The sequence below is a fragment of the Columba livia genome, chromosome 1 (assembly GCF_036013475.1).
Source record: "Columba livia isolate bColLiv1 breed racing homer chromosome 1, bColLiv1.pat.W.v2, whole genome shotgun sequence".
Classification (NCBI taxonomy): Eukaryota; Metazoa; Chordata; class Aves; order Columbiformes; family Columbidae; genus Columba; species Columba livia.
In genome coordinates, this window is record NC_088602.1 from 153,896,751 (window position 1) to 153,923,025 (window position 26,275).

Sequence of the window (26,275 nt, forward strand, 5' to 3'; positions counted from 1 at the left end):
CACAGTTAGCTCAGTGACATTCAGTGGGCAAGAGGCAGAGCTGAGAATTTGCTGGCACCTAATGTGTGCATTTGAAAGGATCCAAAGATGGAAGGAGTCTGGAAAACACCTGAGCCCTCCCATGCACTGAAAGGGAAGATGAGAGCAAAAGAGATACAACAGCAAATCCCAGTCAAGGGGAAGATGTCTTTTAAGCTCAACGACGAATCTGTCTAGTCTTTGAAGTTGGCTATGCCAGGCTTCATTCCCAGACAGCAGGGTGAGCATTCCTCTCTAAAATTAAGCCCCCGGCAATTGCTTCCCCCCAAGTATAGTCATGTACTGAGTGTAGGAAAGCTACACGAGTGACAATAGGATTTAAAGAGTAAGAGAGAGAGAGGAACTGATTTAGACCTCATGGGAACATTCACAGAGCCTTTACTACATGCAAAACACTTGCATTGAATTAAGCTAAATCAATATAAGCCAGCTGGAAATGGATCAATGGGGACAGCGTTCATGAGCAAATGAGAGATTATTTGTCAGGAGCTGTGCAGCATCTGAAGGCCATGTAGCCCTGGTCAGCACAGATTAATGGGGGAAGGTCAAAAGCCAACAGCTCTTGTGGTAACCACTCTTGCAATGCATGATGCGAGCACAGCCGCGTGTCTGCACACTACACCCCTCCCTGATCCCAGCAACATCCATCACCACCCCTGACAGCAAAGTACTGAGCCTGATGCAACTGCCCTGGCTGATGAGAATCTATCAGCTGGAGCTGGGTGCCCTGATAGAGGGTTGTGTATCTCCCAGTCAGCCTGGAGCACATGCTGAACAACTGCAATTCTGCCCAGTGTGTGTTTTGTTTGTAGATCAGCCTTTACTATCTTGGAGTCTTTTCTGCAACTCTTTTTCCCACAGTTAAAGTGAAACTAGAAAATTTGGCAGACCCCTGGCTTTTGTCTACACAGGTGAAAAGGCACAACACACTTGTCCTGTGACATTACTACCAGTACAACACAAACCCTGCTTTGATTTTCACTGGGGTGATTTAATGCACTTTCGTCAGTGAGGAATGTCAGGAAAATGTAAGTAATATTTGATGTACCCAGTGTTATGTCTGAGATTGTACTCAGAGGCAGAAACTTGGCAAACTGGAACGTGGTGGCTGCATCCTTCCAGTGACTGCTCCTGAGAAACTGCTCATGTTCCACTTTGCTTTTCTTCCACGATCAAAGCTTGAAGACCTGTTTTAACGTTTTCATTGTGCCTATAGGCTTCCATGTTAATATCTCATTTTGGGGAGTAGGTGCCATTCAGAAGGAGGTGAGCAGTGGCTTTCAGATTGGCCGTATCCTGCACACAGCATGCCAGGATGGATCCCACTCCTGTGCCCAGGTTTATGTTACTTGCCTCTGAAGAGCTGGGAATGAGAGACAGAATAAAGCAGACCACTGTCATACTCCTTCAATGAGATACTTCTCACCTAATATTAGACACCTATGAATCTTATTTTTACATCTGCAGTAGCCAGACTGGATAAACTTTACAATCAGTGGAGAGAAACTGGCTGTTTCAGAGCCTGATTTGTCTGAACTATTTGAGACACATACCTCAGGCTGAGAACAGCTGCTCCCCAGTAATGGCTGTATTTCTCCCCACTGATGACAGACAGTGCTGGTGATCAGGTCAAATAGACACCTGCATAATACATATCTAGGGGATACATGTCTGCATTTGGTTAGGTCCTATCCCTTGAATGAATTTATTTTGAGCAACACCCTGGTGCCCATAGGTAAAAAAAACCATAAGAAAATGCTCTGATGGGAAGAGTGGAGTCATTGAAAGCCTCACCTTAAAGGAGATGGTGCTGTCTGGGAGTGTGACAGGTAATTGGAGAAAGTTTAAACAGGGCTTTGTTGTCCATCAGCAGATGCTGGGAGCCAAGGAAAAGGAGGAGCCTGGTTTGCTCTAAGGTGCTGGGGAGTGGTCTGCAGTGATTGCGCATGGGTGTGTGTGGACACGCTGTGTCCTTCTGGCCTCCACTGCCAGTGTGGCTCTCAGTGATTGTGTGAAATGATACTAAGTGACTCTTCACCTGAACGCTTCTATGGCAGTTGGAGGTGGCTTTATTTTTTACAATAGCTGGTGCTAAAGTACTGAATGCTTCTAATAGTTTTGAATTAAGCCTGACATCTGACGCTCACCAGGATGCTGTATCACAGGAATTTGAAGAATACTGGCTTCCACATAAAAAAAGAAACATGTGAACCATATATCATTAAATAGCACAATAACCAGGCAAAAATGCAGCTGAGTTTGTGGTTGCCAGGGGGTTGAAGAGTCAAGCTCTTTGATTTTGAGGAGTTGAATCTCTAGGAGGAGAGCAAACAGGGCTGGAACCTGAGACAAAGCAGTCAAAATCTACTGAAGGAGCCAGAGTTATTTTTGAAAATGCAGTTTAAAATTGCCATCAGAAGGAAGTTATCCAATTCAGACTAAAACTGACATAAGACAGATAGCGCTATCATGCCACAGAGGATGTAGGCTGCTACAAGAAAGGAGACTGGCAGCAGAATGGCTCATTGAGTGTGGAGCTGCTGTCCTCGTAAAGCAGCACACAGATCTACAAACAACACAAGTCAGGACAATGGCTGGTATTTGGAAAAACCTTCAAGAACCACAGTAATTTTTATCACTTTCCAAAAGCTTCCCCAGCATGGACAGAGAGGACAATAGCACCACGTCCTAAGATGACTCTTCATGGGACCAGTGAGCTGCGCTGCAGAGGATTAAAGCACTGCCGTCTTGAAAGCAAATGAAATGCTTGTGCCTTAAACATGGATGTTAGTGCAAGCTGAAGTGTTGCCAGTAATGGGCACGTTAACATGGAAAGCAAAACCATAGGCCATTGACCATAAATAGGTGAAGCTTAGGACTTAACTGTGGTGATTTTATTCCTATTAGAGTTGTGACTAAACTCATGGGCAATTAGCAAATTGGAAGAAGTACAATTTATAATCACACCAAGGGAAAAGATTTAGCCATGAATAAAAACATGCCACTCCCTTCATCTCATTAAAGAGGTAACTCACCAAAGAGGCAGAAGATCAAAACAATTGAAGAAGAATCTGAGGATATCTTCCAAGGGAAAGGGAACCTGTTAAGGCTTGTTACATATACCGAAAGCACAGGCCAGTCAAGTGAAAATTCCCATGGCCTGGGAATGGTTGGTCAGCTGATGCAGCCTGGTATAAATTTGTTTATGTCAGAGAAATGAGGTATTTATTTCACAGACTGCCTTACTAGATGGCGTAAAGGTGATCACATCCGTTTTTGGTAGATCTAGTCACCTGGCGTAGCTAATGGCTAAGACAGCACCACAGTTTAGTGGATCTGAGTTTGAGCAGTCTGTTGTGAAGCATAGTATTAGGCATTTTATTGCTGGTTCAAATTTATACTCAGTACAACAGGGTGGTGGAAAGCAATATCAAAATAAGAAACCACCCACTGGAAAACACTAAGGAGGTTAGCTGTGATCTGCATTTAGCATTGTTAAATTATAGGATTATACAGAAAATGAGTGGTGTGTCAGCTACAAAGATTTCCTTCAGCAAAAATCTGAAGAAGTAAGAATGCCTGCAGTGTTAGAAACTGATGACACCAAAGCCTGGCACATCTACAAAGAAACAGATGAGGTAAAACAAACCTTTGAGAACATCCACTCCTACATGAAAGGAAAGCAGATGATCTACACACACACAAAAGAAGACAACAATGACAACAACAAGAACAAAAAAAACAACCTCCCAAACCCCCTAAACCCCAAACAGAACAGTCTCAAGCGGTAGTGAGATCTGAAATGGTATCCTTGAATTCATGAGGTTGTTGTAACAAGTGGGCATTTGATCTCTAAAAACATATGTGACTTCTCCAATTTTTAGAAGGGACAGAGAGATGAAGATCACAAGGTCAGTTATTTTGCTCGGGAAGGTCTCAAGCAGGGGATGATTGGTGTTGGCTGAGGCAGCTGCAGATTATGGCACAGTAAGAATGAGCAGACTCCAAGGTGTTCATCAGCAACTGCACCAGTGGGGATTTTGGGAAGACCCATGCAACTCTACAGGGTACCTCAGAAACTGACTGAATATTAGTTACTATGCTGCATACATGTATCTGGCATTCTAGATTATGTTTTTGCTGTAACAGATGCATATGGAGCATTGTACTTTTAAGAGGCTTTCCAAAAGCAAGTGGCAGAAGCAGCTGCCTTGGTCACAGGCCCATGTTAGGCATTGATGGACAAGAGAAGATCAGGCCCCAGTGAAGTGCACTTCCCTCAGGTATGGTCACTCTCAATGAGTTCTGAACAACGGACACAACAAATTCAGGAATACTGTTTACTGCCATTTAGTGAGAAGGTACCGCATCAGCTGGTATTCAGGATAAGCATCTTCTGAAGTCAAAATAATTTTGCAATTACTCAGAAACTGATTGTGCTTTCATCACAATACTGATTTGCCAAAAGATCACATGTCAGTCCAGTTTAACTTGGGAAAAACAAACTGCAAAGTACATGAAATGCGAGGTTTCTGCAATTCACAATGGTTTATCTTTTTGTGAAAAAAGTCACCAAAACAGCATTTTTTAGTGAAAATGCCAAATGAAATCAGGAGCATTTTAAACAGTAGGAGAAGATCTCATTTCCCTTGAATGCAGATTTTTTTCCCCATGAAAACACATAAAAACATTATATTGACATTACTTTTTCTGCAAAGCAGTACTATTGAGATATTCCAAATCACATGGGACTTTTAATTTTGTAATGGTCTACCTGTTATCTTCTGCTACAATTGCAGTCCCTTGTGTTATCAGAATATCACCAAATGAACAGTGCAGATCCAAGAGAAGCACCTCTGAATATTTCTGGAATCTCAATGCAGCTAGTTACAAGTATTAATAATTGTAAAGTTAATTAGGCCCCAGAGGTACTTATGTATCTAATGACCATTTCTGTGGTCTGGGCCTTAATACTTTCAGGGTAGAGAAACAAATCATTGTGATTGTATTGAAAATAGCTGAAACATCCTTTATTTTATCACAGCATAGCTTCTAATTTCCAAACTCCTCCCCCCCCCCCCAAATCCTATAAACCTCAAAATGCCAACAGCAAAAAAATCAATCAAAGTGAAACAAAAGTGAAAAAAAAACACAACCCATAACATTAATTTTTCTTCTGGAGTCCCCATAGGGTTCTTCACTCCAGCTAAGGGAACAGTGACATCAGTTCAAGGTGTCATTCCCTCCCTGAGTCATTCAGCTGCACAGAAAGGAAGGGAAAGGGAAAGCATTTAGAATGGGTCTCCAGGGCTTTAGCCCACTGAATTCCTCCTCAGCATACAATCTCTGGAAGAAGTGGAGGAACCCCTTGAGCAGGAAGTGATTCAGAAACATACGATGGTCTGTTTGCAGTGACTCACAACACATCAATAGCAGAATTGTCCAGAGACCTATAGAATGTCAGGACTCTTTTTATACCATTGTGCAACCACAAGTACCAAGAAACATATGTTTCCTATCACTCAGCCCAGCTTTATTCTAGGCTAATAAATATTAGTCTGTCTAAGTGCATGTTTGAATACAGTCCTGGGCTTGCATATACGTAGAAAGTTTCATGCTCAGGCACACGATTGTGATTATTATTATTTAGATTGCAAGTGTATCTGTTGGAGATTGTATGGATGTAATTACAATTTGTCCTTTGTTCCCAGGAGACTGTACTACATAAATATGTATACTTTGAATGGTGGATATGTTTAACAACATATTCTTGTTTAACCATGTGAGCAGGTTCCACGCAGATATGCCATCGGGTCTCTGTGGCCCATCACAGTGGTCTGTGATACTGCAGCGTTATCAGAGGAGTGGTGAGACTCAGGCTGCCTGTAACTTATTACAAGATGATGTTTTACCTTTTGAAAAATTTGCCTTCTCCTGGGCATTCAGGCTAGAATATTCCACCCTGAGCACCTCCCTTAAGATGAATATATGGAGAACTTCAGGTAAACCATGAGGTTTAGTGCCCTTACACATATACACTCACACACGCAAGCAAAGGAAGAGTTTTTGGTTCACCATAGTGAAGAATACTCTTGACTACTTCTTTAGAAAACCAACATCTCCAGCTATGAAAAAAGCCAATGAAGTGTAGCAGTCTTAGGACTTCTTCATCCTTATGAAAAATTGGCCAAATTTGTTCAAGTTTCAAACTCCTGGTACCTGCAGTTAGCACCTGCTCAGTGCAGTCTTGCCAAAGGTCTACCCCAAACCTACCAAACTACCTGTCTGCACTGAACAGGTTGCTGAAGTGCAGAGGCTCACCAAGATCTTCCCCTGCATTGCAAGTCTCAGGTGCTGCAGGTACTGAACTGAAACAAGGGAGGTTGTGGGTGTGGAAACATGAACAAACAAATATAGGGAAGAAAATTACTTTGTGTGAACGGATATGTAGCAATTATTCCTGTTCATTCTTACTCTGCACAAATCGGAGGGGGTAATTCACAGTAATCTAACCTTCAATAAAAGGCGAATAAAGTACCTTACGTTTACTGCATGGTAAGTATCATCACGCAGACCTGTTTGTGGTGATTAAAAGGGGACAGGATGCGCTACTGCATGGTGACATTTTTGCATATCTATCCATTTCTGTGTGTATACCACAGTCCCTGTGCTGGGCCAATATCAGGGCTACAGCAGTGCGTGTGAAAGCCGTGGTTCAAATGCAGAAAAAACAAGAACCAACCCTGGGAAAAAGGACTGGATTTGGACAGGGAACAATAGAAAGTCAGGTGATGGCACTGGGATTGAAGACTGCTGTGGAAGAGAGAAACTAGAAGGAAAGTTCTGGCTGGGTAAGAATAAGGATGGGAGACAAGAGCAGAATATATGAGGACCAGTGGGACAAAAAGTCTGTGTGGAGAGTCAGCACAGATGTGGTCTGATGTGCAGCAATGAGGAAGGCAAGGGGTGGCTGGGCAAGGAGCTACAGACCAAGGAAGAGCAGGGTGTGGACAAGTATCTGCTGGAAGGCAGGTATCTCTCAGGGATCAAGGTGCAAACAGAGAACTGGGATGGGCTGGAGAGAGTCTGAAATAAAGGCATACACTGTGAATGAACCAGGTGTCTGGGGAGGGAGTTTGAGAGAAGAAATAAGCAGGAAGGCAGCGTATTGGCAGGGAGGGGAGAGAGCATGGACAGAGCCCCAGGGATAAAGGCACCAGATGAGTCAGCCAAGGCCAGTGGCACTGGTGGCAAACACTGAGCCTCAGCAGGTAAGATGTTTAGGACAGGGAAGAACAGGACAGATATTAAAACCAACTACATGAGGAGAATGGGACCTGCCTAAGGAGCCAGGATAGGAGAGACCCAGTCTGAAGATACAGATGAACTGGATGGAACGGGGAAGGAAATCTTGTCTCCACTGTGACCTTTTCCCTTCAGAGTGGATTTTAAATGTCCTAAGAACTACTAGTTCTCTCCTAATAGAAAATATTTGCAAAGACACCCGTACAACCACAGGTGACAAATGTGAACACATATCTGTTCTTCATGAAGTGCAGGTCAAAGTGCCAACCTGGATGAGTCATGTGAATGCCAATATATGGCTACCGGAGGAAATAATTTTTTTTCCAGTTTGCTTTGTGGTAAGCCTAGGAATTGCTATGCCCATACATCATGTGAAAAGAACCTTATTAAGGTCAAAAAGTTAAGCACCCAAACTTTAGGAAATGCAACCTTCATTTTCCTTCCTTGTACATAAACATTATGAATCAGTTTTTAATTACATTACTGTGACTTATTTTTTCCACAGGTCCCCTTCAGAGGGGTCCAGCAGGTAGACCTGCTCTGAGGCTAAATCTGGACTTAAGGAGGAGGTTGTTTGCAGGACCCCTGCTTCATTTCTTCCTAAAGTTGGAAAATGCATAAATTATGAGTCAGGGAGCAGCAGAAAAAGAAAGGGCACTTTGACGATTCAAGCAGCTGAAAGGCATCTTAGTGAACTGGATTCTGTCCCTCACTGTGCCAAAAAGTCCAAATGAAATTCTGAGAAAATCCTTTAAATGACACTTCTTTGTAGGAATTAGTGTTGGGTACCTCTATTTTTCGCCTTCTTAGTTTGAAACACCGGAAACTGACTTGAATTCTTTTCAGTTCTGCTGCAATTAACTCCTGAGAATGACATCATGGAGTGGTGTTTACGTATATATACATATATATATAAAGAAGACATAAAAATTGACATGGAAAAGAGCAACTGAAATTATTTAAGAGCTGAAGAACATGTCTATCAGTGAGTTGCCTACCAAACTTTTGACATGTGACTTGGATACACGTTACAAATATGTTCCTGAGAAGTAAATACCAGCTGTGAAAAGAATCTTTAGTCCAGTGGAGAAAAGTAAGAACCTATGTCTGTGAGCTGAAACTAGGCATATTCAGGTGAGGAAGCAGACATAAAACTTCCACAGTTGGAGTAATTAATAACCCCTCAAAAATCAACCTAAGAAAATCATCAGCTCTTTATCTTTTGAAGTGTTCAAATTGAGACCAACTGTTTTCCTGGACTACTTGCTTTATACTTTGGATCATCCTGAATTATTGGACTAATGACAGGGATAACTGAGTGAAATGTATACATAGGTCAGTAAAATACAGGAAGTCAGACTCTGTGACCTAACAGCCCTTATCTTCACTAATCCAAGTGTCAGGCAGTCATAGTCACAGCTGAAGTCAGTGGAAACTTCTCTACAACTATATAAAACGCTAAATAGTGCTACACAAACAGGAAAACCAGGATGAAGGTATCTCATTTAAGACATTCAGATATAGTACATTTGAACTTAATCCCTTCCTAGCTCAATTTTACATCTATAAAATTGAGTTGATAACCTCCCCTTAGCTGGAAGAGAAGTTTTGAACGTGCACTGATTATCATTTGTGAAATTTCAGTGATGAGAACCATGGAAATGACCATGGGTAAAAGAATAGTTCTCACCTCGGGACTGCATTTGAGTATTGTGAGAATAGCGGACAAAAAATACAAGGAGGTAACATCTCATTCAGTCATAACTGGGTATTAAATGATGCAGAAAACTTGCGAAAAAACACCCAGTATATGATCCAGTAATCAAGGATGGGCACATAATTGTGTAAGCGTAATGGAAGCAAGTAAAGTCATGCAACCAACCCTGACTGTGTTCCTCATTTTATTAGCTGATACATTCTCCATAAGACACACAAAAGAAAGCACAATATAGTAAAATATAGAACTGCAGCATAACATAAATCCGTGCACATCTCCTTTCAGCCTACACTATGGAGAAAACTGTCTCAGCTACACAAACCGGTAATCTATTCCCAAGCATTTGCAAGTCTAACGTGAGTTATAAAGAAAGACTGGAAAATGGTGGAGAGAGAAGCCAAGGGGATCTCTATGATTGGATTTGAAGAGGAAAAGTCATCCCAGTGAGGGATGGGAGGGAAGTATGATTAGAAGAGTGGATCATGTTGAAGAATAGGTGTCAGTCACCGTGTGGGTAAGGAGTCAACACCTGGAAGGCAGTATGTAAATACAAAATGATCCCAGACTACATGGAGCCTCCGGATTTGTCATGAGCCCTGAGCTCATTAATAGTCCTAATGACCCTGCTGAGCCTCACCTGAGGTCCACACCTACGGGCCCAGGAGTTCTATTTAAACTCAGCCCTTGCTTAAGCTGTACTGGAGGATTGCTGGTCTTCTGTATAGGCACAGCCTTCCTTCTTACATGGCTATAGAGTTTGCTGAGCTAGATCTCAACCTGTGGAATGTCTTCTTGGCTTGGTATTTGTCACTATGGACATGCCTGATGACCACTGGACCTGATCCTATTTCTGACCTACTGATTGACTAAATGACTTGACCTAAGACCTGTCTCATCACCTTTATACTGCATTTTTGACATGAACTTATGGTTGGACCTGTTCCTCACCTCTGGATCTGTCCTGCTCACCTCTCTCTGGCATTGTGGGACTGAGACCTGGCTGGCAAGCGTCCTCCTTGGCTTCTGGCTCACCTTCCTTTAAGGAGCATTCTTGCTCTTGCTGCTCCCTGACAGATTTATCCTGTTGTTTGGATGTTGGGCACTCTGGAGGGAGCGGCTGTCTTGCCAGCTGGAGTCAGAAAGCAACATAGCAAGTCTGAGAGGAAGGGAGAGCTCTCCAGCCAAAAATAACTAATTTAATTTTTTAGCCATAACAAAAGTTTGGTGACTGGTAGCTGTGCATATGTGTGACTAAGTGTGTGCACCCAGAGCTCTAGTAGGGCTATAAGATGACATCAGCTCAAGGAGCGTGCCAGCAGCCTCTCAGTCATCTCTTTCATATTGCTTGCCAAGAGCTGTTGACACTTCCCAAAACGTGTGGTAAAAGAAGCCTCATGCATGTTTACATTCAAGGCAGAATGAGGGCCTGGCCCTGACCAGACTGCAACTGTGTACTCCAGAGCCTGAGTCAAAACAATGCTGCTTTGACAGAGGCTAATTTCTGATGGCTGGTCATTAGCTGGGGGAGGCTGTTCGCTGTCTTGGCTCTCTACTGTATCTCTTTATCTTCTGTGGCATTATGATATCTGAGGAATCAAACATAAAATCAAGTGGGGAACAAAAATGGTCGGTCTAGGAGTGACAGGAGTGAAGTTCATGCTTGAAGCCAGTCTTGGTGAGTGGTTTACAAAAGTTGGTACAAGCACAGAAGCCGCATGCAAGCTTTATGAAAAGCCCTACATGTCCTCTGCCCGTTTCCCAACATGTGTCATGTAATGCAACTGCTGTTGTTATCTTCCATGATGGAGATTAACAGGAAGGGGTTTACTTTGTTTTATAGACATTGTAAGCAATACCAACAACTGCCAGCCATTAACTACTGAAGCAGGTTTTCACTTGTGAGCTGAATGGCTGAAATTCGAAGGGGATGGTGACCAATCTGCAGAGGAGACAGGGGTCTAATAGGGCCAGTGTCCTCTCTCACCATCTTGGGAAGAGACTAATCGGTAGACTCGAGTCTGTTCAGTTGGCATATTAGGTTTTGCCATGAGGGAAGTTTTTTTAAAAAAAGGTTCTCATATAAAGGGGAGGGATATTACGGCTTTTAATTACATGTGATAAGCTGGGCAAAACAGTAGTGCCTAAATGTGCACAGGAAGAGTTGGAACACCCTCATCTTGGGCAAGAGCTGGCACTCTTGGGCAGTGAAAATCCAGTCTAAAAGACAAATTAGAATACATTGTCTAAAAAAACTTTATTTTGACAGAACGGACTATGCATGTGTCTCTAAGCTGTGCATGTTCTTGTTAAAACACAGGTGTTACTGAAGAACAGAAGTGGCTGTTAAAGTCAGTGAGGGTGGCCAGCTGCAGTAACCTGCAGGTTAATGGCCTAAGAGCAGCCAGTAGAAGTGGCTTGGACACGCTGCATGGTCTGCTGCAGCTGGGGTCAGGCTTGCTAGCCAGCTGTGACAGCCTCAGGCACAGGCCAGCAGAAACTGCAAGCAGGTGTCTCCAAAGCAGCACCACCAGCTGCTTCACCAGAACTGGAGTGGGCTTGAAATGATGGTTGTATTGTAGGCAAGGGCTAATTGATTTATCTAGCCCTTAGACTACATTGTTCTTACAGTACCTTACTCTGTTTATTTTTATTGTCTTCCTTTTCTTCAACAATGTGTTGTTTTGTAAGTTATTAGATTGACCATATGGCGGCAGGGAGGCTGAGCTCTCAGATGAACCCATCAGTTCTTGTTTTCCCATGTTTCTAGGTGGGAGATTCAGCTGGTGTTTGTTAGAGCCTAGGAAATTGAGATGTACCATTTTGCTGCCAGCCCAGAATTATGCCAGGAGAATTATGCAACCCTGGCTTCTCTTAAAACTGATTTTTTGCTCTGAGAATTTGCTTTCTTTCTTAATATAACTAAACTATGACAAGGATGAGAGCAGTACTTTCAAGGAATATTTACCTTCTCAATGACTTCCAGAGACTTCAGGCAAAAAACTCATCATCAGCTCCTAAGACACAGAAGAATGGCCAACCAATAGGACCTCACAGATCTTGGTAAATTTTGGAGAATTGCAGAGGCCCTGTTTTCCTTAGGCTTTTTCAGAGATCAGGGTGCTCAACCAAAGGCTCTGTAAGCCTTTCTCATGTCCCTACAGCAACTCTTAGGAAACTCATTGAGTCTCCTACCACTAATTTTGAAAAGCTCCCCTAGGGGCTTGCTCCTTTGTCCCTCAGGGTTTGTGGATTATAACTAGCCAGGCAGAGTTACGTGAAGCAGACTCCTGAAACTGGTAGCAGTACTGCATTCAGAGTTGAAGATAATGAAGAGCCGCATTTTGCTGGGCACAATGGCCGGTGTTAGGACAAGTGCACAGCACAGTATTGTTCTCAGTATTGCAGGCAGAATTAACACATATGCCACTATTTTCCACTCGTCCATTGTTATCTTCTGTAGAGGGCAAGGCTCCAGTGGCTTCACTGGTCCTGCTGTCCTTTTGTACCGTTCAAGACCTTTTGAGCTCATGCTGTTTCCCAGAACAGGTGCTGTCCCGCTAACGCCAGCCTACAGCTTCATCCAGTTAAGAAGGGAAGATGCCTGGCAAGCACAAAGGTTGTTTTCAGTGAGAGAAAAAGCAGGTTCACCTGACTGTGTTGCTAGATTTAGTGGACAATGTCTTTTCTTCTTTAGTGTGAAAATTCCTATGCTCTGTATCTTGGATTTTTCCCCTGATTATTACATTTGTGACAGGAAATCAGAAGCCTTTTTTTGTCAGTGTTTTTCTCTCAGAATCTTTGTACCCACTTTTCTAGATATCCACCTTTTCTCTTTGATTCCAAGCACACAAATGAGCCTGGCACTACTTTTTAATTAAATTCCCTTTCTGTATTTATACTTACTTTTTCGGGACAGCTTTTGACATGTCTGCAAGGATGTAGAACTCTGCTGATAGAAGAAAAAATATATTTTTTTGGTTTCAATATGCTGGGATATGTGTGTTTCCAGCCTAGGGTCCAAAGAGCCAGGTGAATAAAATGTTACCTGCTTATACCTGATTTTATTTCTTTCAATCTAGACCCACTGGTGCCAAGAGAGTTCTTCTGAAATTAGGCACCAAGATAGAGGTAATTATGTCCATATTTGTTTTTGTCTCTCTTTGACATTTCAGTCAACCTCGGAAAATTTCAGGCTAGAAAGCAACCTAATCAGCAGTAAGTTCAATTTTAAAACTATTTTCCATGTTGAAAGTTGGAGGTATCAGCCCTGGGAGACATCACCGATAAGCATTTGAATGTTGCAATTTGTAAAGAATATTTTAAAATGTCAAACATAAAATTTCTGTTTCACATCTGGTGATGAGAAAAAAAAAAACACAAACTTTTTTTTTTTTTTTCCTACAATGCAGGTGATATAAATACCAATGAAAACCTGTACCATCGTTTAAAATCATATAATCATTTTGGTTGGAAGAGACTCTTAGGATCATTCAGTCCAACTATAACCTAACTCTAGCACTAAACCATGTCCTTAAGAACCTCATCTACAGATCTACAGGTCTTTTAAACACCTCCAGAGATGGTGACTCCACCACTTCCCTGGGCAGCCTGTTCCAATGCCTGACAACCCTTTCTGTGTAGAATTTTTTCCTAATATCCAATCTAAACCTCCTCTGGTGCAACTTGAGGCCATTTCCTCTCATCCAATCACTTGCTACTTGGGAGGAGAGCCCAACACCCTCCATGCTACAACCTCCTTTCAGGTAGTTGTAGGCAGCGATAAGATCTCCCCTCAGCCGCTTTTTCTCCAGGCTAAAAATGGGTTTGCATTAAATGGTAGTAAAAATGTCTGTGCTGGTAGTGGTTTTAACGGTAACAGTAGCAGCAGGAATTTAACAGAATTCATTATAAACAATCAGTTTTTACTGTAGTCTCTGTGTTTGCTAACCATTCACTTGTCCAGCCTGGTTTCTTCAAATATATGTTAGCTGGCTGAAGTGGACACATCCAGCCTGTGGGCTGTTTTAGAGATATTTGCAGCTCAAAGCACAATTTGTTACATCATACATGTTATTCTGTACTTTCCTGGATGTCAAAAACTTCAAAAATACTTCAGAACTAAAACAGATCAGACAGCTGAAAAGTCAAAGAAAGGAAAAAATTTGCAGGCAAGGAATTGAGAATGAGAGATTAATCAGGCTGCCAATGCTTACAAAGGAAAATCTATGCTAGACTAGAAATTGGACCCAGACATCCTGACTGTCAGTCCAGTCTTAACCACAAGACCGTGTCTCTTCTGATTCACAAATATTATTGCAAATTAACTAGTGGTTCTTTGAGTCTTTGTGATTCATTAGTCATAAACAGTGGAGTAAAACTATTGCATTCTTTTTGAAAATGCAACACTTTGGGTTTGGGTTTTTTCTTCATACCACTCAGCCTTGTCAGCTAAGGGGTCATTGACTGAAATGTGGGCTGTGATCTGGCTGTTACCAGATTTAGAGATAGTTGGCTGTTTGTCATGATTCTGTGTACATAGCGAGGATTCTTACCGGATACTACTCTGCAATAGAGCCTAGACTGGTAAGAAGAGGACATGGCATTAGTATTTTAACTGTCAGAGCAAAGGAATGATTCTTGCAATCCTGTCACCTGAATAAGTGCATTTTGTCTCATAGGTAAGGCATATACACCTGGGACATATGTATGGGCTTCCAGAGATGTTTTAGATGACAAAATATTATTTGAAGCCAATTGGACTTTTGCTTTGGGACTTTTGGGTCAACATCTCTTCATGGTGGCTGGATACCTCTGAAAATGTCTTCATAGCTTCTCAAGACCAAGGAGAAAATCCAAAAGGTGTCTCTGACGATCAGGAATAGCCTGAGCTTGCTCTAAAGACCTACCTTAAGTGTAACCTTTTAAAATCCCATGTTACTGCCTGGTCAGATTCTCTCTGGCTAAGGACCAATTAGAGAAAAAGGATTGATTGTGCAGCTGATCTCAATATTAGTCCCAATGAGCATACATCTCAAGTTCTACCTAAGCATGATCAATGACCAACCTATAGCCAGCAAAATAAATGAGAAATGTGGTGCTGGGCATGAGGAAATCTAACTATAATTCTCCTTACTGTATTTTAGAGGAAAAATAGCTGTTGGCATTCAATGATGCAAGTGCTAAGACATGAATCTGTCTGGGTAGTGAACTTTGGGAAATTCCCTTGTCAAATCCACTGACTAGTGAGTGTAAAAAAATCACAGAACAATAGATATCGTGATTGAAACAGCTGTAGAAGTCATCTAGTCCACCCACTTATTCACAGAACTACTATTGCCAGCACATCATTAGGTCAGCCCTGACTTTGAATAGCTGAGTCCTGGAAATGGCCTAAATTGGATATTCTGCAACCTCTGTGGGCTATCTGTTCCCATGCTGCACTACCCGTATAGGACATTTTTTCTAAATGTGCAGCTCAGTGTCACAGGCTACAATTTGTGGCTGTTGTTCCATGTTGCATAATCTGATGCTACTGAGGAGAATGTGGATCTGTTATGTTTGTAATTACCCCTCGGGTAGTTGTAGGCTATAAGATAAGCCTTTCCTTCACCAGCCTAAACAAGCCAAGATGCCTCAATGTACCCTTGCTGATTGTGTGCTCCCTGGCCTCTGACCATTGTGGTAGCCTTCTGCTTGACACTCCGGTTCCTTCACATTTCTCTGCAATGGAGAGGCTCCAGACTGGACAGTGTGTCATTTGCAACCTCGCCAGTGTCAAGGAGAAGGGAAAATAATTTTCCTAGATCTGCCAGCCATGCTCCTCCTAATGTAGCACATAACATAGCTGCTTTACAGTGACAGTGCATTATCAGCTCATTCAGTCTGACATCCTCTGTGACCTCCTGATACTTCTCAGCAGTGCTGGGACTCAGCCAGTTTTCTCCCAGCATGCAGGGATGCAGGGAGTCTTTCCACGGCAGGTTCAGAACTTTGCATTTCTCTCTACTGGACTTCATGAGATTTCTGTTGGCACAATCCTTAGGTCTTTGTGGTCCCTCTCAGTTGAAGGTGTCATTTGTTGTGTCAGTCAGCTGTCATAATTTTGTATCTTCCACAGATATGCTGGGGGTGCACTTCTGTGTTATTCAGGTACTAGTTGAAGATTGAGTTATACGGATTGCAGAATCAATCCCTGGAGCACACCATTTGTTACTGGCTGTGAGCAGATGCTAAGCTTTTGATCATTGTTACCCTGTCAGTATTGGGGTCCAGCTGATTTTCAGCCCACATAGAAGTCCTTTTTTCCAACCTTGGCACTGAAAAGCCCAGAAGGTAGTAGAGCTTCACCATTATTAGACATTTCTAAAGCAACACTGGGACAATTGTTTCCTAAATTAATTCATATTGATTCATCAAAAAGAATGTATGTGACAGTATGGGGTTGATAAAGGAAAGACCATGTTCAGACAAGAATTAGGCATTCATGGAAGACAGGGTGTCTCTGTTGTACTGGGAGGTCCAAAACTGTTACTTTGCCCTTCCCATTCTGACTTGGCTTCTTTCCTTACCTACAGAAACTGAAATTTAGGTTGATTGTGCAGTTTAAGGAGAAGGAATGAGGCTTGGTGTAGAGAAACAGTGAAGCTGATACTGGTAGCTAGTGCCTACAGACCTAAGCAAACTGTAGTGAGAAAAGGCCACTTTCACCTTAGGTTGTCCAAACCAATTACCTCAAAACATCCTCTTCTAGGGAAAAATTATGTGGCATTCCATAATAATATTTAATTACAACAGCCTTCTCCCCCAACCCCATTTAGATTGGAAGAGTTTCAAAAGGTGAACAAATTGAATCGATCCATCTTTGATTTTGCCTTGGCTGCAAGTCCTTCCTGGTGTGAAAAGATGGGGCCAACCCAAAAACATGCCCTGCCTAAATGTGCATGGCTCTGGATTAAGATGTTTCATATCCAAACTCTATGCTTGTAGTCCATGTCTGTTAGCAGGAGTTCAGAGATGAAAAACATCTCACACATCCAGGCCAGAGCTCTTATAAGGGGGCTTTTTATTCATTCATGTCTTCCTCACTACTCCTCTTTACGGTTCAATTTCTCTTTGGTTCCTGTTAGGTTAAGGAGAATTACACATCCATATGGTAAGGAGAGAATGGATTCCTTTTTCCTCTGTAGACAGAAGGAAAAACTAGAGGAAGCATCAATTTGTAATATAAGATGACCAAGGATATCCTTAGCAATTATTACATCTCAACTGTGTAATTATGAGGATATAGTTTCCTCTCTGCACCTGGGAAACTACAGCGTTGAGCTACATCCCATACGCGTGTGGTATGACAGAACAGCGCCAGAAGTAAGTTCTAAAGGAGAAGTTCCTCTGGTTGCTCGGCTAGCTGGGTAACCTACTTGTACTGTCACTGGATACTGAGCATCCTTGTTTGAGCAAGAAGTTGGTATTATTGCTGATGCTCAGACTTCCTAGTTATTTCTTTCTGCCATTCATAATAGGATTTAATCTCAAGTAATCTGGGGTGGAAATGAAACATGAATCAAAGCAACTTGAAGGACTTTTCACTTCAGATAGAATTATTTAGTTTCCCCTGTATGGCATAGTTTACTGAATACTAAATCAGAAATCTACTAGGAAAGCAATAGTTCTTCTCAGAGAGGGAAGAGAAGCCTTTCTCACAACACAGCAGTGTTGTGGCGCGTTAATACTGCAGGTGTTACTGATCACGGGAGTGCATTTCCTAGAGACAGATGTAAGGGAGAAGAACTACACAAGGCTGCCTTTTAGGCAGACCATGTACTTATTCTACCTTCCACTAACTAACTAACTCTGGACTACACATATTTTTAATTGTATCAAAGCCCTGATCTGAAAAAACAAAAAGTGCTCTTCTGGTCCTAAATCCAGTCCTGCTGCATCTGTGGATTTTGTTTTTAACCTGAAGCGCCTGACTGTGCAGACCCTTGAGGAAACGCTTGGGCGGTGCTGCCCTCTTGGAGGCCATATTGTGTGGCCTGTGCAGATCTTCACCAGAGATTAGCATGCGGCTCACAGCATTCATGCCCACTAGTCTCTCTTGCTGTATTAACCCCCTGTGCTACATACATTCCATCACTCATCTTCACAACTGTCCTCCTCTGCGCAGGGCATGTGGCTGTCTCGATGAGGTAGCAAGTGTTGCCACTGTCAGGCTGGTGATAGCCAAGGCTGGTTCCTCAGTTCACCCCTGTCTCTGTTTATCCAGCTGCCTTGCACTGGATATAATATATCTCCATATACCTTTATGATGACTTGCTGTAGTGAAGGAAGCTGCCCTGCCCTTGCCGCTCTCCCATCCCCCCAGATCTTGCTTTTGTTCCTCTCTGACAGTCAATTCAAAGGCAAAAAAACAACCCCCCAACAAAGAGGTGAAGGAGCTGGACCCCAGAGGGGGTTTCCACCAGTCTGGTACCATCTCTCCTCCACTGTAAGACCCTCCAGGGAGAAGGGTGTGAACAAAGCTTTGTCACTGGGTTCCCACCACCCACCTCCCATGGTAGGGACTTCCTCTGGCCTTGGGAGCAAAGGGAGGGAAATTTCCCTTCAGCTCAGTAAACTGCTGCAATGAAGTGACTTTTAGTCCTCCACCTTTTGGTTACTTATTCTCTTGGCATTTTAGTGAGAGCCAAAGAATCTGTTTTCCATTTGCTGTACTTTTGCCGGAGACTGCAATTGCTCTTTGAACCTACAGGAGCAGGAAACACATTAAAGGCCCAAGAGGACAAGGATTTCGTGCCAGCCAGCACATTCCTCAGCTCCTTTCATCCTGCAAGAGGAGAGTGCTTCTGGTTTCTCCAGAAGGGATATTACTACATTTTGTTCAAATTTAAGGCTGATTTCAAGCGTAACTCTACCACTCACCTTATAGTAATCATTATGCCTGCTATTTGCATTATTATCTTTATGGTTATTATTATCACTAACACAGAAATATCTATAGAGAGGTCATTACAGAAAACCCAAGTATCAAGCTTGCCTTTCAGTATCTCGGAGACTGTAACAACAGACAAAATAACAAGAAAATCTAGGCTAAGGGCATGCCATATCAAACTGTGGGAAACTGCTGATTAGCGCTTCTAAGGAGCTTCTGGAAAGAGAATGAGAAGGCTACATATTGGATGGGAAATAAGAGCTACCTGTTTCAGGTAGAAAAAGTATGAAAAATCTCCTATGTATAATAGTTCATTAATGATGTAGCTGCCACCCAATAAGATTTTTTTTACAGGAATTTTCATGGCTCAGAATAAGTGGGATTGGTATGTTGCTGGATTAGCCTGGATCTGCACCCACCCTGCTAACTGCAGATAATCTTCCAGAAAGTGGGTTGCTGTCACTTTGCCTCAATACAATGTGCCCCACAATGACTTTCTTCTGTCCCTTAGGATAGCTAATTGGCTGTGGATGGGTCTGTCCCATGGATTCTGCAGTGGGAGGGGAGGAAGCAGTACAGCACAAAAAGTGTAGGCGTCAGAAGGTATTTCTAAGAAAACAAAGATATACTGGGGTAGTACTGGGAGCAGGAAGGCACAGATATTCTGAGCCTAAAAAATGAGAATGAGGAGCTTGGATCTGATGCAATGAAAGAAAGAAGCCAGAAAGATGATTTTAAGGATGACCCCGCTGGAGTTTGAGTCTAATATCTTAGTGCATTTCACAACAGCTACTCTTTCTGTGCCAGGTTTTAGCCCTTCCAATAGTTGGCTCTGTGCCACTCTAGTTACACAAATCTTCAGTAAAACTGCTATAATAAGCTGGTGCCAAGTTATCTCAGTGCACTTCAATATAAGTAAAGTGGATGACACTGCTGTCCCATCCTCTGCTGAAATGGTCTTGGGTGAGGTAACAGAAGACACAAGGATCTCCTGTGTATCACACAGCTGTCAGAATGGCCTTGAGACATCTCTGTCTTATGTCTGGGCCTCAGTCCTACTGGAGGGAGCTTGACAGACCTGTGTAGCTGTCCGTAATGGCATCTCCCAGACCATCCTGGTGATGGCAACACTGGAAGAGTAACTGTCACCTCTTTTATGTATTTGTGCTTACCAGAGAGAAAAGAAAGGATTCTGCTAGGAAGTGATATGGAGTAAAGCCTGTCATGCATGCTCTGTGTGTCCAACAGAGTCGCTGGTTCCTGTATTTTCAGTGGTAATGGGTTAGGAAGGAGCCTGTGCTGATTGTCACAGCAATCATCTGACTCCCAATAGAAAACAGCACTTTGCATGGGGAAGCATTTCTGTAAGTTACCAGCAGCTAGTTCAGCTCTGCAGTTTACAACAGCAATCAGCTTCTGAGAGTGGGGAGCCTTTGCTGGCAATCATTCCAAATTCCTCTATCTCCAAATAATCTAGCATAATGAGTAAAGAGAAAGCATTTGTTCCAATCCTTTACATTGTCCAGATAGCTGTCACCTGCCATACTCATTCTTCTTGTACTCCAGGTTACTTTAAATGAAGACACATATCATACACAAAAAGCCCGCATAAAAGGTTTGGTAATGGTTATGGAGTCAAGTGCTTTAAAAGTTAGGAAATGTGGGATTAAAGTTACCTGGGAAACATTCATGCAGATGGTTTATGCTGCTGTCTTCATTTCAAAGTGCACAGGCTATTGTTTCTCCAGACAATCCCTTACTCCATGGACAAGAGAGAACTGCTCTGAGCACTGCTTATGCCGGTGAACACCCAGCAACAGCTCTCTGCAGTATCCCCTGCCTCACACCTTGTGGAAAGTAGCTGGTGGTGGTCGCCAGAGGAGGCAGGGGACTGCAGAAGGATTAAGAGTTATGGTAGGACTGAAGCAATGTTCTGCTGCCCCACCGAGCTGGCCAGTGCCTCCGACACTGCCACACAGCTCCAGTGCGATGCTGGGCAAGATTTCTCACGGGTGATCATGACATGGCCATCCCTTGCTTTCTGGATGCCTGACATACCCTCCAGTCCCAGAGTGTTCTCTGAGGCCCAGAAGGGTTATTTTTAATGTGAACTGAATCCCTCATCCTATTTGCAGACCAGGCCCACAAACAGTTTTCTCTGTGTGTGTTGTGGGGGATTGATTTGCTGCGGGGCAAGGGTGGGAAGGCAGGGGCCCTGGTGACAGTGGTGCAAGCTATTGAAGCTGGCACTGCAGTCAGAGCCCCTGAATGGTTGAACCACAGCCGACTTGCAAAAGGGACTGAACACTGGCGACTGCATCTGGGTTTTGTGCTTTGCATATAAAGTGCTGCAGCATGCTGGAAACCGTGAAATGATTCTACGATTCTGTGAAAACCCAGGTCCTTGCCATTCGGTCAGGTACGCAAAATCTTTTGACTCTGCACTTTCAGCAGGTGGCCTGTCATTGACAAAATACGTAATATCCACTGTAGTGCTGTGAAAACAAATTTGCTGAAGCAGTTATATATGATATCTTGCTGTATGCCATGAACTCCAAAGTGGTTTTAGTCATTCTGCTCTCAGAAGATGGTTTAAATCCTGTGTACTAGAGAAGATCTAGGCCCATCCACTGAGGAGAAGGATAAAGCTAAGTATGAAATACTGATTTTTTTCAATTACAGAAATTCTGTGGCAGGAATCCTGTGAAAGAAATTATCTACATTGCAAGGCTCAGAGAAGGGAAATTAAAACTTCAGTGACAACGCTTGTAGGGGCACTTCCTGTAGGCATCCTGGATTTGCAGCTATAGTAGTATTTGCAAGTAACTTCAAATGTATTTCAAACTATACTACATAAATATATACAATACAGTTCGAACTATACATTTACTGTCACCTTCTTTTGTAGCCTACCACTCCCTGCTGACCTAAGGCTTTCTTGACAAATAACGTTTTATTGTTTTAACTAATAGCAACAAACTCCATTAAACTAGAGCAAATCTTCTATATAGAAAACTTGTTTTGGAATAAGTGGTTTCTTTCATTTGCCTTCCTTTGATTTATTTGTACAGGTAAAAATTATGAAATATGTGAACATCTCTTATCAACTTTGTATTCTATAGACCCTTCTGGATGGGCTTACTGGCACATCCCTGAAGAGACAGCAGGCATGTGTGGGAGCTGGACTATGACTGAGATGGTGGCTGATGACCTGCTGTTAGATTTCTTTAAGAAGCTAAGTTCAGCAACCCTTCTGATGTGGCAGACTTTTAGCACAGGAAATTTAAAAATATTTTTTGATTGGAAAACAAAAATAATGTAATAAAAATAATATTTTAAAACTTTTTTTGTTTTCTCTGCCTTCTCTTATGTTTCTGCTCCTTGTTTACAACTTGGAAGAAAAGGAACCAGATTCTTTCACCCTGTGAAAGGTTTAACACAGGTTAAAGCAGCAGCTTAGGATTTTTCTTCAGTAATAACCAGAAAACAAAGCTAAATCCTTTTACAAAATAACAAATTTAATCGGACAGGCATATTTGCACCAGCTTCCGCCAACCTCCTGCCCAGTGCAGAGGCAGAGGAGCCTGGGGGGCCACAGCGGGTCTGCAGGGAGCCTGGCAGCGCTCCAGCCCGAGCCTGCCCAGCAGAGAGGTTCCAGCCTGTTGGGAACATGCAGCAAAGTGTGTGACTGTCCCACTGGTACTCAGCGTTGGGAAACTATTACAGGAATGCGTAGTTCAACAAGCCTCTGCACACAAGCCTCTGCTTTTTTCTTTTTTTTTTTTTTCCCCTTGAGATAAGATTTTGTGTTATGAATTCTCAGGGCTTCCCCTGTTTTGCTGGGCAGAGGAATCCTGGCTTAACCCAGCAAATTATGAAAGGGGCCTGTAATTTGGGACACAGGCAGGCCTTGTCACCTGAGACACCTTCAAGCCACCTGGCAGTCCATAAAGGAAGAGTTTGAAAAAGCAGGGAATGGTCCCCTTTGGCACAGCTACCCCTGCAGAAAGTGGACAGTAGCTGGTGTAGTCTCACCCACGCCGAGTTTGGGCTACCTAGGTTGGGTGCTCACGGCACCGTAGCTGCACCAGCTCAGAGCTCAGGACAGGCTGCAAAACCTGCCCAGCTCCCCAGGGGACTGTGCTTGCTAATAGCTTCACCATGAACTCCATGGCCACGGTTATCAGCACTCACACGAGATAGTTTAGAGCTAGTACAAGCTTGTCTGTGTGACCTGCTGACTGGCCCCTGATTACGATGTTGCTGAATGCTTTACCTCTATGTCCTCTCCTGTGCTGGCTCCTTTGACTGACAACTAAATACACATAACACATTTTTGAAAGGAAGGAACAACCCTCCTCTCTCCACTCAGAGGCTAATGGAGAAAAGCCTTGTTCAAATACAAGTGCATGAAAGGCTTCAGAGTCATTTACTTGAAAATGGCTGGGAATAATTTGCCTCGGAGCTTTTTCTTGCCTTTTTTTTTTTTTTTTTTTAATGTAAATACTTGCAACAATGGTTAATTGTCAGAAAAATGTAAGCTATTTCTTAGTGGGATACTTGTCTGCCCATTTCTACATTCCAAGCTTTCGTCTTTATAGCTAAGGTCTTGGCTAAATTATGTAGCTCAACGTTGAGCTAGGTACTACCTCTCCAGAACTAGCCTGCTGGGACTGAGAAGGCTAAAAGCCTGAAAATAAATTAATCTGTTCCAAATGACTTGTTCTTGGCTCTGGCAACTCATTGTGTATATATGCCCTAAGTTACATTAACGTGGAAGTAATAGTAATAGGTTACAGAGAGCTTGTAGTGTTGTATATGTTACTTAAACATTAAGCCTATGGCCATGACATCATCGCCCTTGTTCTGGGCGCTGGTGATGGCATAGCCAAAAAGAGTAACTGAGAAGACACTGCATTGTCCTCCTCAGCTGCTAGGGCTATATTGACTTTGTGAGTCACACTCAGTGTGCAGGGATGATACATCTAGTCATTAGTGTTACTAACTCCCTGGTTTGGGACGGGTATATTGCCTAGTCTAAGAAAACAGTGAAGGGGTGGAAAAGCATTGGAACTGGCCACAAACTCGTTAGCCTCTCTAAGTCTTCCTGAGTTTGTTTGTCTGTGGCACAGATACAACAGTAGAATCTTAAATTGTTAGAAACGGAGGATTGTCTTGAGGCTTATGTAGCACACCTACTTAATTTTTTGATGAATCCTGATGAAATGTTCAGACTGACCACAAGACACAAAGAACTAAATTGAACACTGTCTCTTCCTTTATGTTTTGTTGGCCGTCCAGCAAGGAGGCCCAGAGGCATGGGGAGCTGGAAGGGCAAGATTGCTCTGCTGGCCTCAGTTGGAGAGAAAAGGGGCTGAAAAAGCTTAGAGGCAGGCCTAATACCTATACATTCTGATTTTTATATGCTACGACATGTGGGAGGATTTGTGTAAGAAAACAATAATCTCATCATAACAACGAGGAAAACATGGGTTTCAGTAAGTGTGAAATGTTGGACTAGCTGTGCCCATAGTAGGTGACCACTCTTAGCTTCATGTAATGATTTGCAGTCTTGGAAGGTAAAAATACAGCAAACTAGAAGGCCAGGGAGGTTTGTTTAGGAAGTTGTCTTTGAGCAACAAAAGCCAGGACCCACTAAGGATTATGAGTGGCTAGCAGGAATTCCAAGTGATGGGGGATGCTTAGCTGGAGTCACTAAAAGGGGCTGCTAACAGGCTACAAGAAGCAGCAAGCCAGAGGAACTGGTCAGAGGTTCCCACCTGAATCTGAAGAACTTCTGAAGAAGCCTTTGCTACGCAGCAGGTTAGTGGCAGTACCCCAAAACTGTCAGCTGTGAGTGGAGAGTTTCTAGAGCAGGGGGGAGCAATGGTTTGCTGTAGCAGTTGCGTCAGCAAGCAATGGAAGACGACTTTGGCAAGTATCGCTGGGGGAGTTGGTGGTTGCCTGTTATTTTGTTTATGTTCCTTTGTCCTTTTCTTCATTATCTCCAAAACAGTGCCATTCTGCTCAGCCATTTATGATTTGTGAGCAAGGAAGTAGAGCTCTCTGAACACTCAGTTAATTTAATTTTCTCAGGTTTGGAGTGAGAACACGAAATTGTGATTATTAGTGACCCTTAGAAATGGAGCTCTGCCCTTGCAGTTGTCAATCAGTCTGGAAGAAAGGCTGAATTTATTGCTTCCTTCATTTTTTTATCTTTCTCTTCTCTCATGTACTTGGGGCAGAAGTGAAGAAAGCAGCTTATTGCTTGTGTTTGATTCTTTGCAACCTTGGTGAGTCTCTGGGGAAAGTCTGCAGGAGGAGATATTAGGAGCTTGGTTTCAGTTTATATTTAGCGAAAGGATAGATAAAGGTCCTGAACACTTGACAACCTAGCAGTTTTTTACACTTCTACTAAGCAGAGCCTGAATTCTTGACTGCAGCTGAGACATGCTCACCATGTGTGGTTGCAGTATGCGAAGGCGTGTAGGAACTAGATAGAAAATAACTCATTTGAGGGGTAGAGCAAGTCCATATGCAACAGCCTGGACTTGAAGACAGGTCAAACAAGCCCATGGAAGATCCTGGGTAAATATCCAACAGGTGAAGCACACACCAGCACTGATCCCCTGTGCTAGCTAGAGGAACGCTGGGTAGATGTGTCCCCACACTGTCACATCTCTGAAGGATGGTGTCAAGGTGTTCTGAGTTTCACCTGGGAGGATTAGGAGAAGAAAGCACTGTAAGTGGGGCCAGAGGTACACTCTGATTATGCCATCAGCATTGCCCAAAGCCATTGGGAAGGCTTTTTACAGCTAACGCACAGCATCTGTGAAACAGCTTCTGTTCTGATGGCCACTCTGGAGACTGTGTTTTCAGAGCAGTGTAAAACAATATAATCAGTATTAAGATGTTTGTTACATTTGCATTCTTTGCAGTCTAAGGCTGTTTTTAACTCTTATGATGGTGTGAGCAGCCTGGAATGATCTCTAACATACCAGACTGGTCTCAAGCCTGAGAAACTCCTTCAGCAGTAGTCAGGACTAGCAAAAGCCAATGATCTGGGACGAGGGGATGCAGCTACAGACTGGCCTGAGGCTGCCCATACAGCCCAACAGGAATCAGCTGCAGGGAAATGGTTACCTGGGGAGAGAGATCCAGATCTTACAATACTCATTCACTAGCACAAGACTGAGAAGAGGCTGTTGCCAACCTAAGAACTGCGGTCCTCTTGCAGCTAACTCTCTGTGAAAGACACCTTTGTCTATTCTGTCATCACCCCC

General features: G+C 42.9%; 1 protein-coding gene and 1 long non-coding RNA gene across 2 annotated transcripts in view; one reads left to right on the forward strand and one right to left on the reverse strand.

The window, feature by feature from the left end:
• Nucleotides 1-22,500, forward strand: part of LOC135576140 (uncharacterized) — a 30,457-nt gene extending 7,957 nt beyond the window's left edge. Inside the window, exon 3 of the long non-coding RNA XR_010467736.1 lies at nt 22,115-22,500. This is a non-coding gene — a long non-coding RNA (uncharacterized LOC135576140). The remainder of the gene's footprint in view (nt 1-22,114) is intronic.
• The window catches only part of SYN3 (synapsin III), a 199,991-nt gene that overhangs the window by 51,513 nt on the left and 122,203 nt on the right, over nt 1-26,275 (reverse strand). The gene's annotated exons all lie outside the window — the stretch shown is intronic.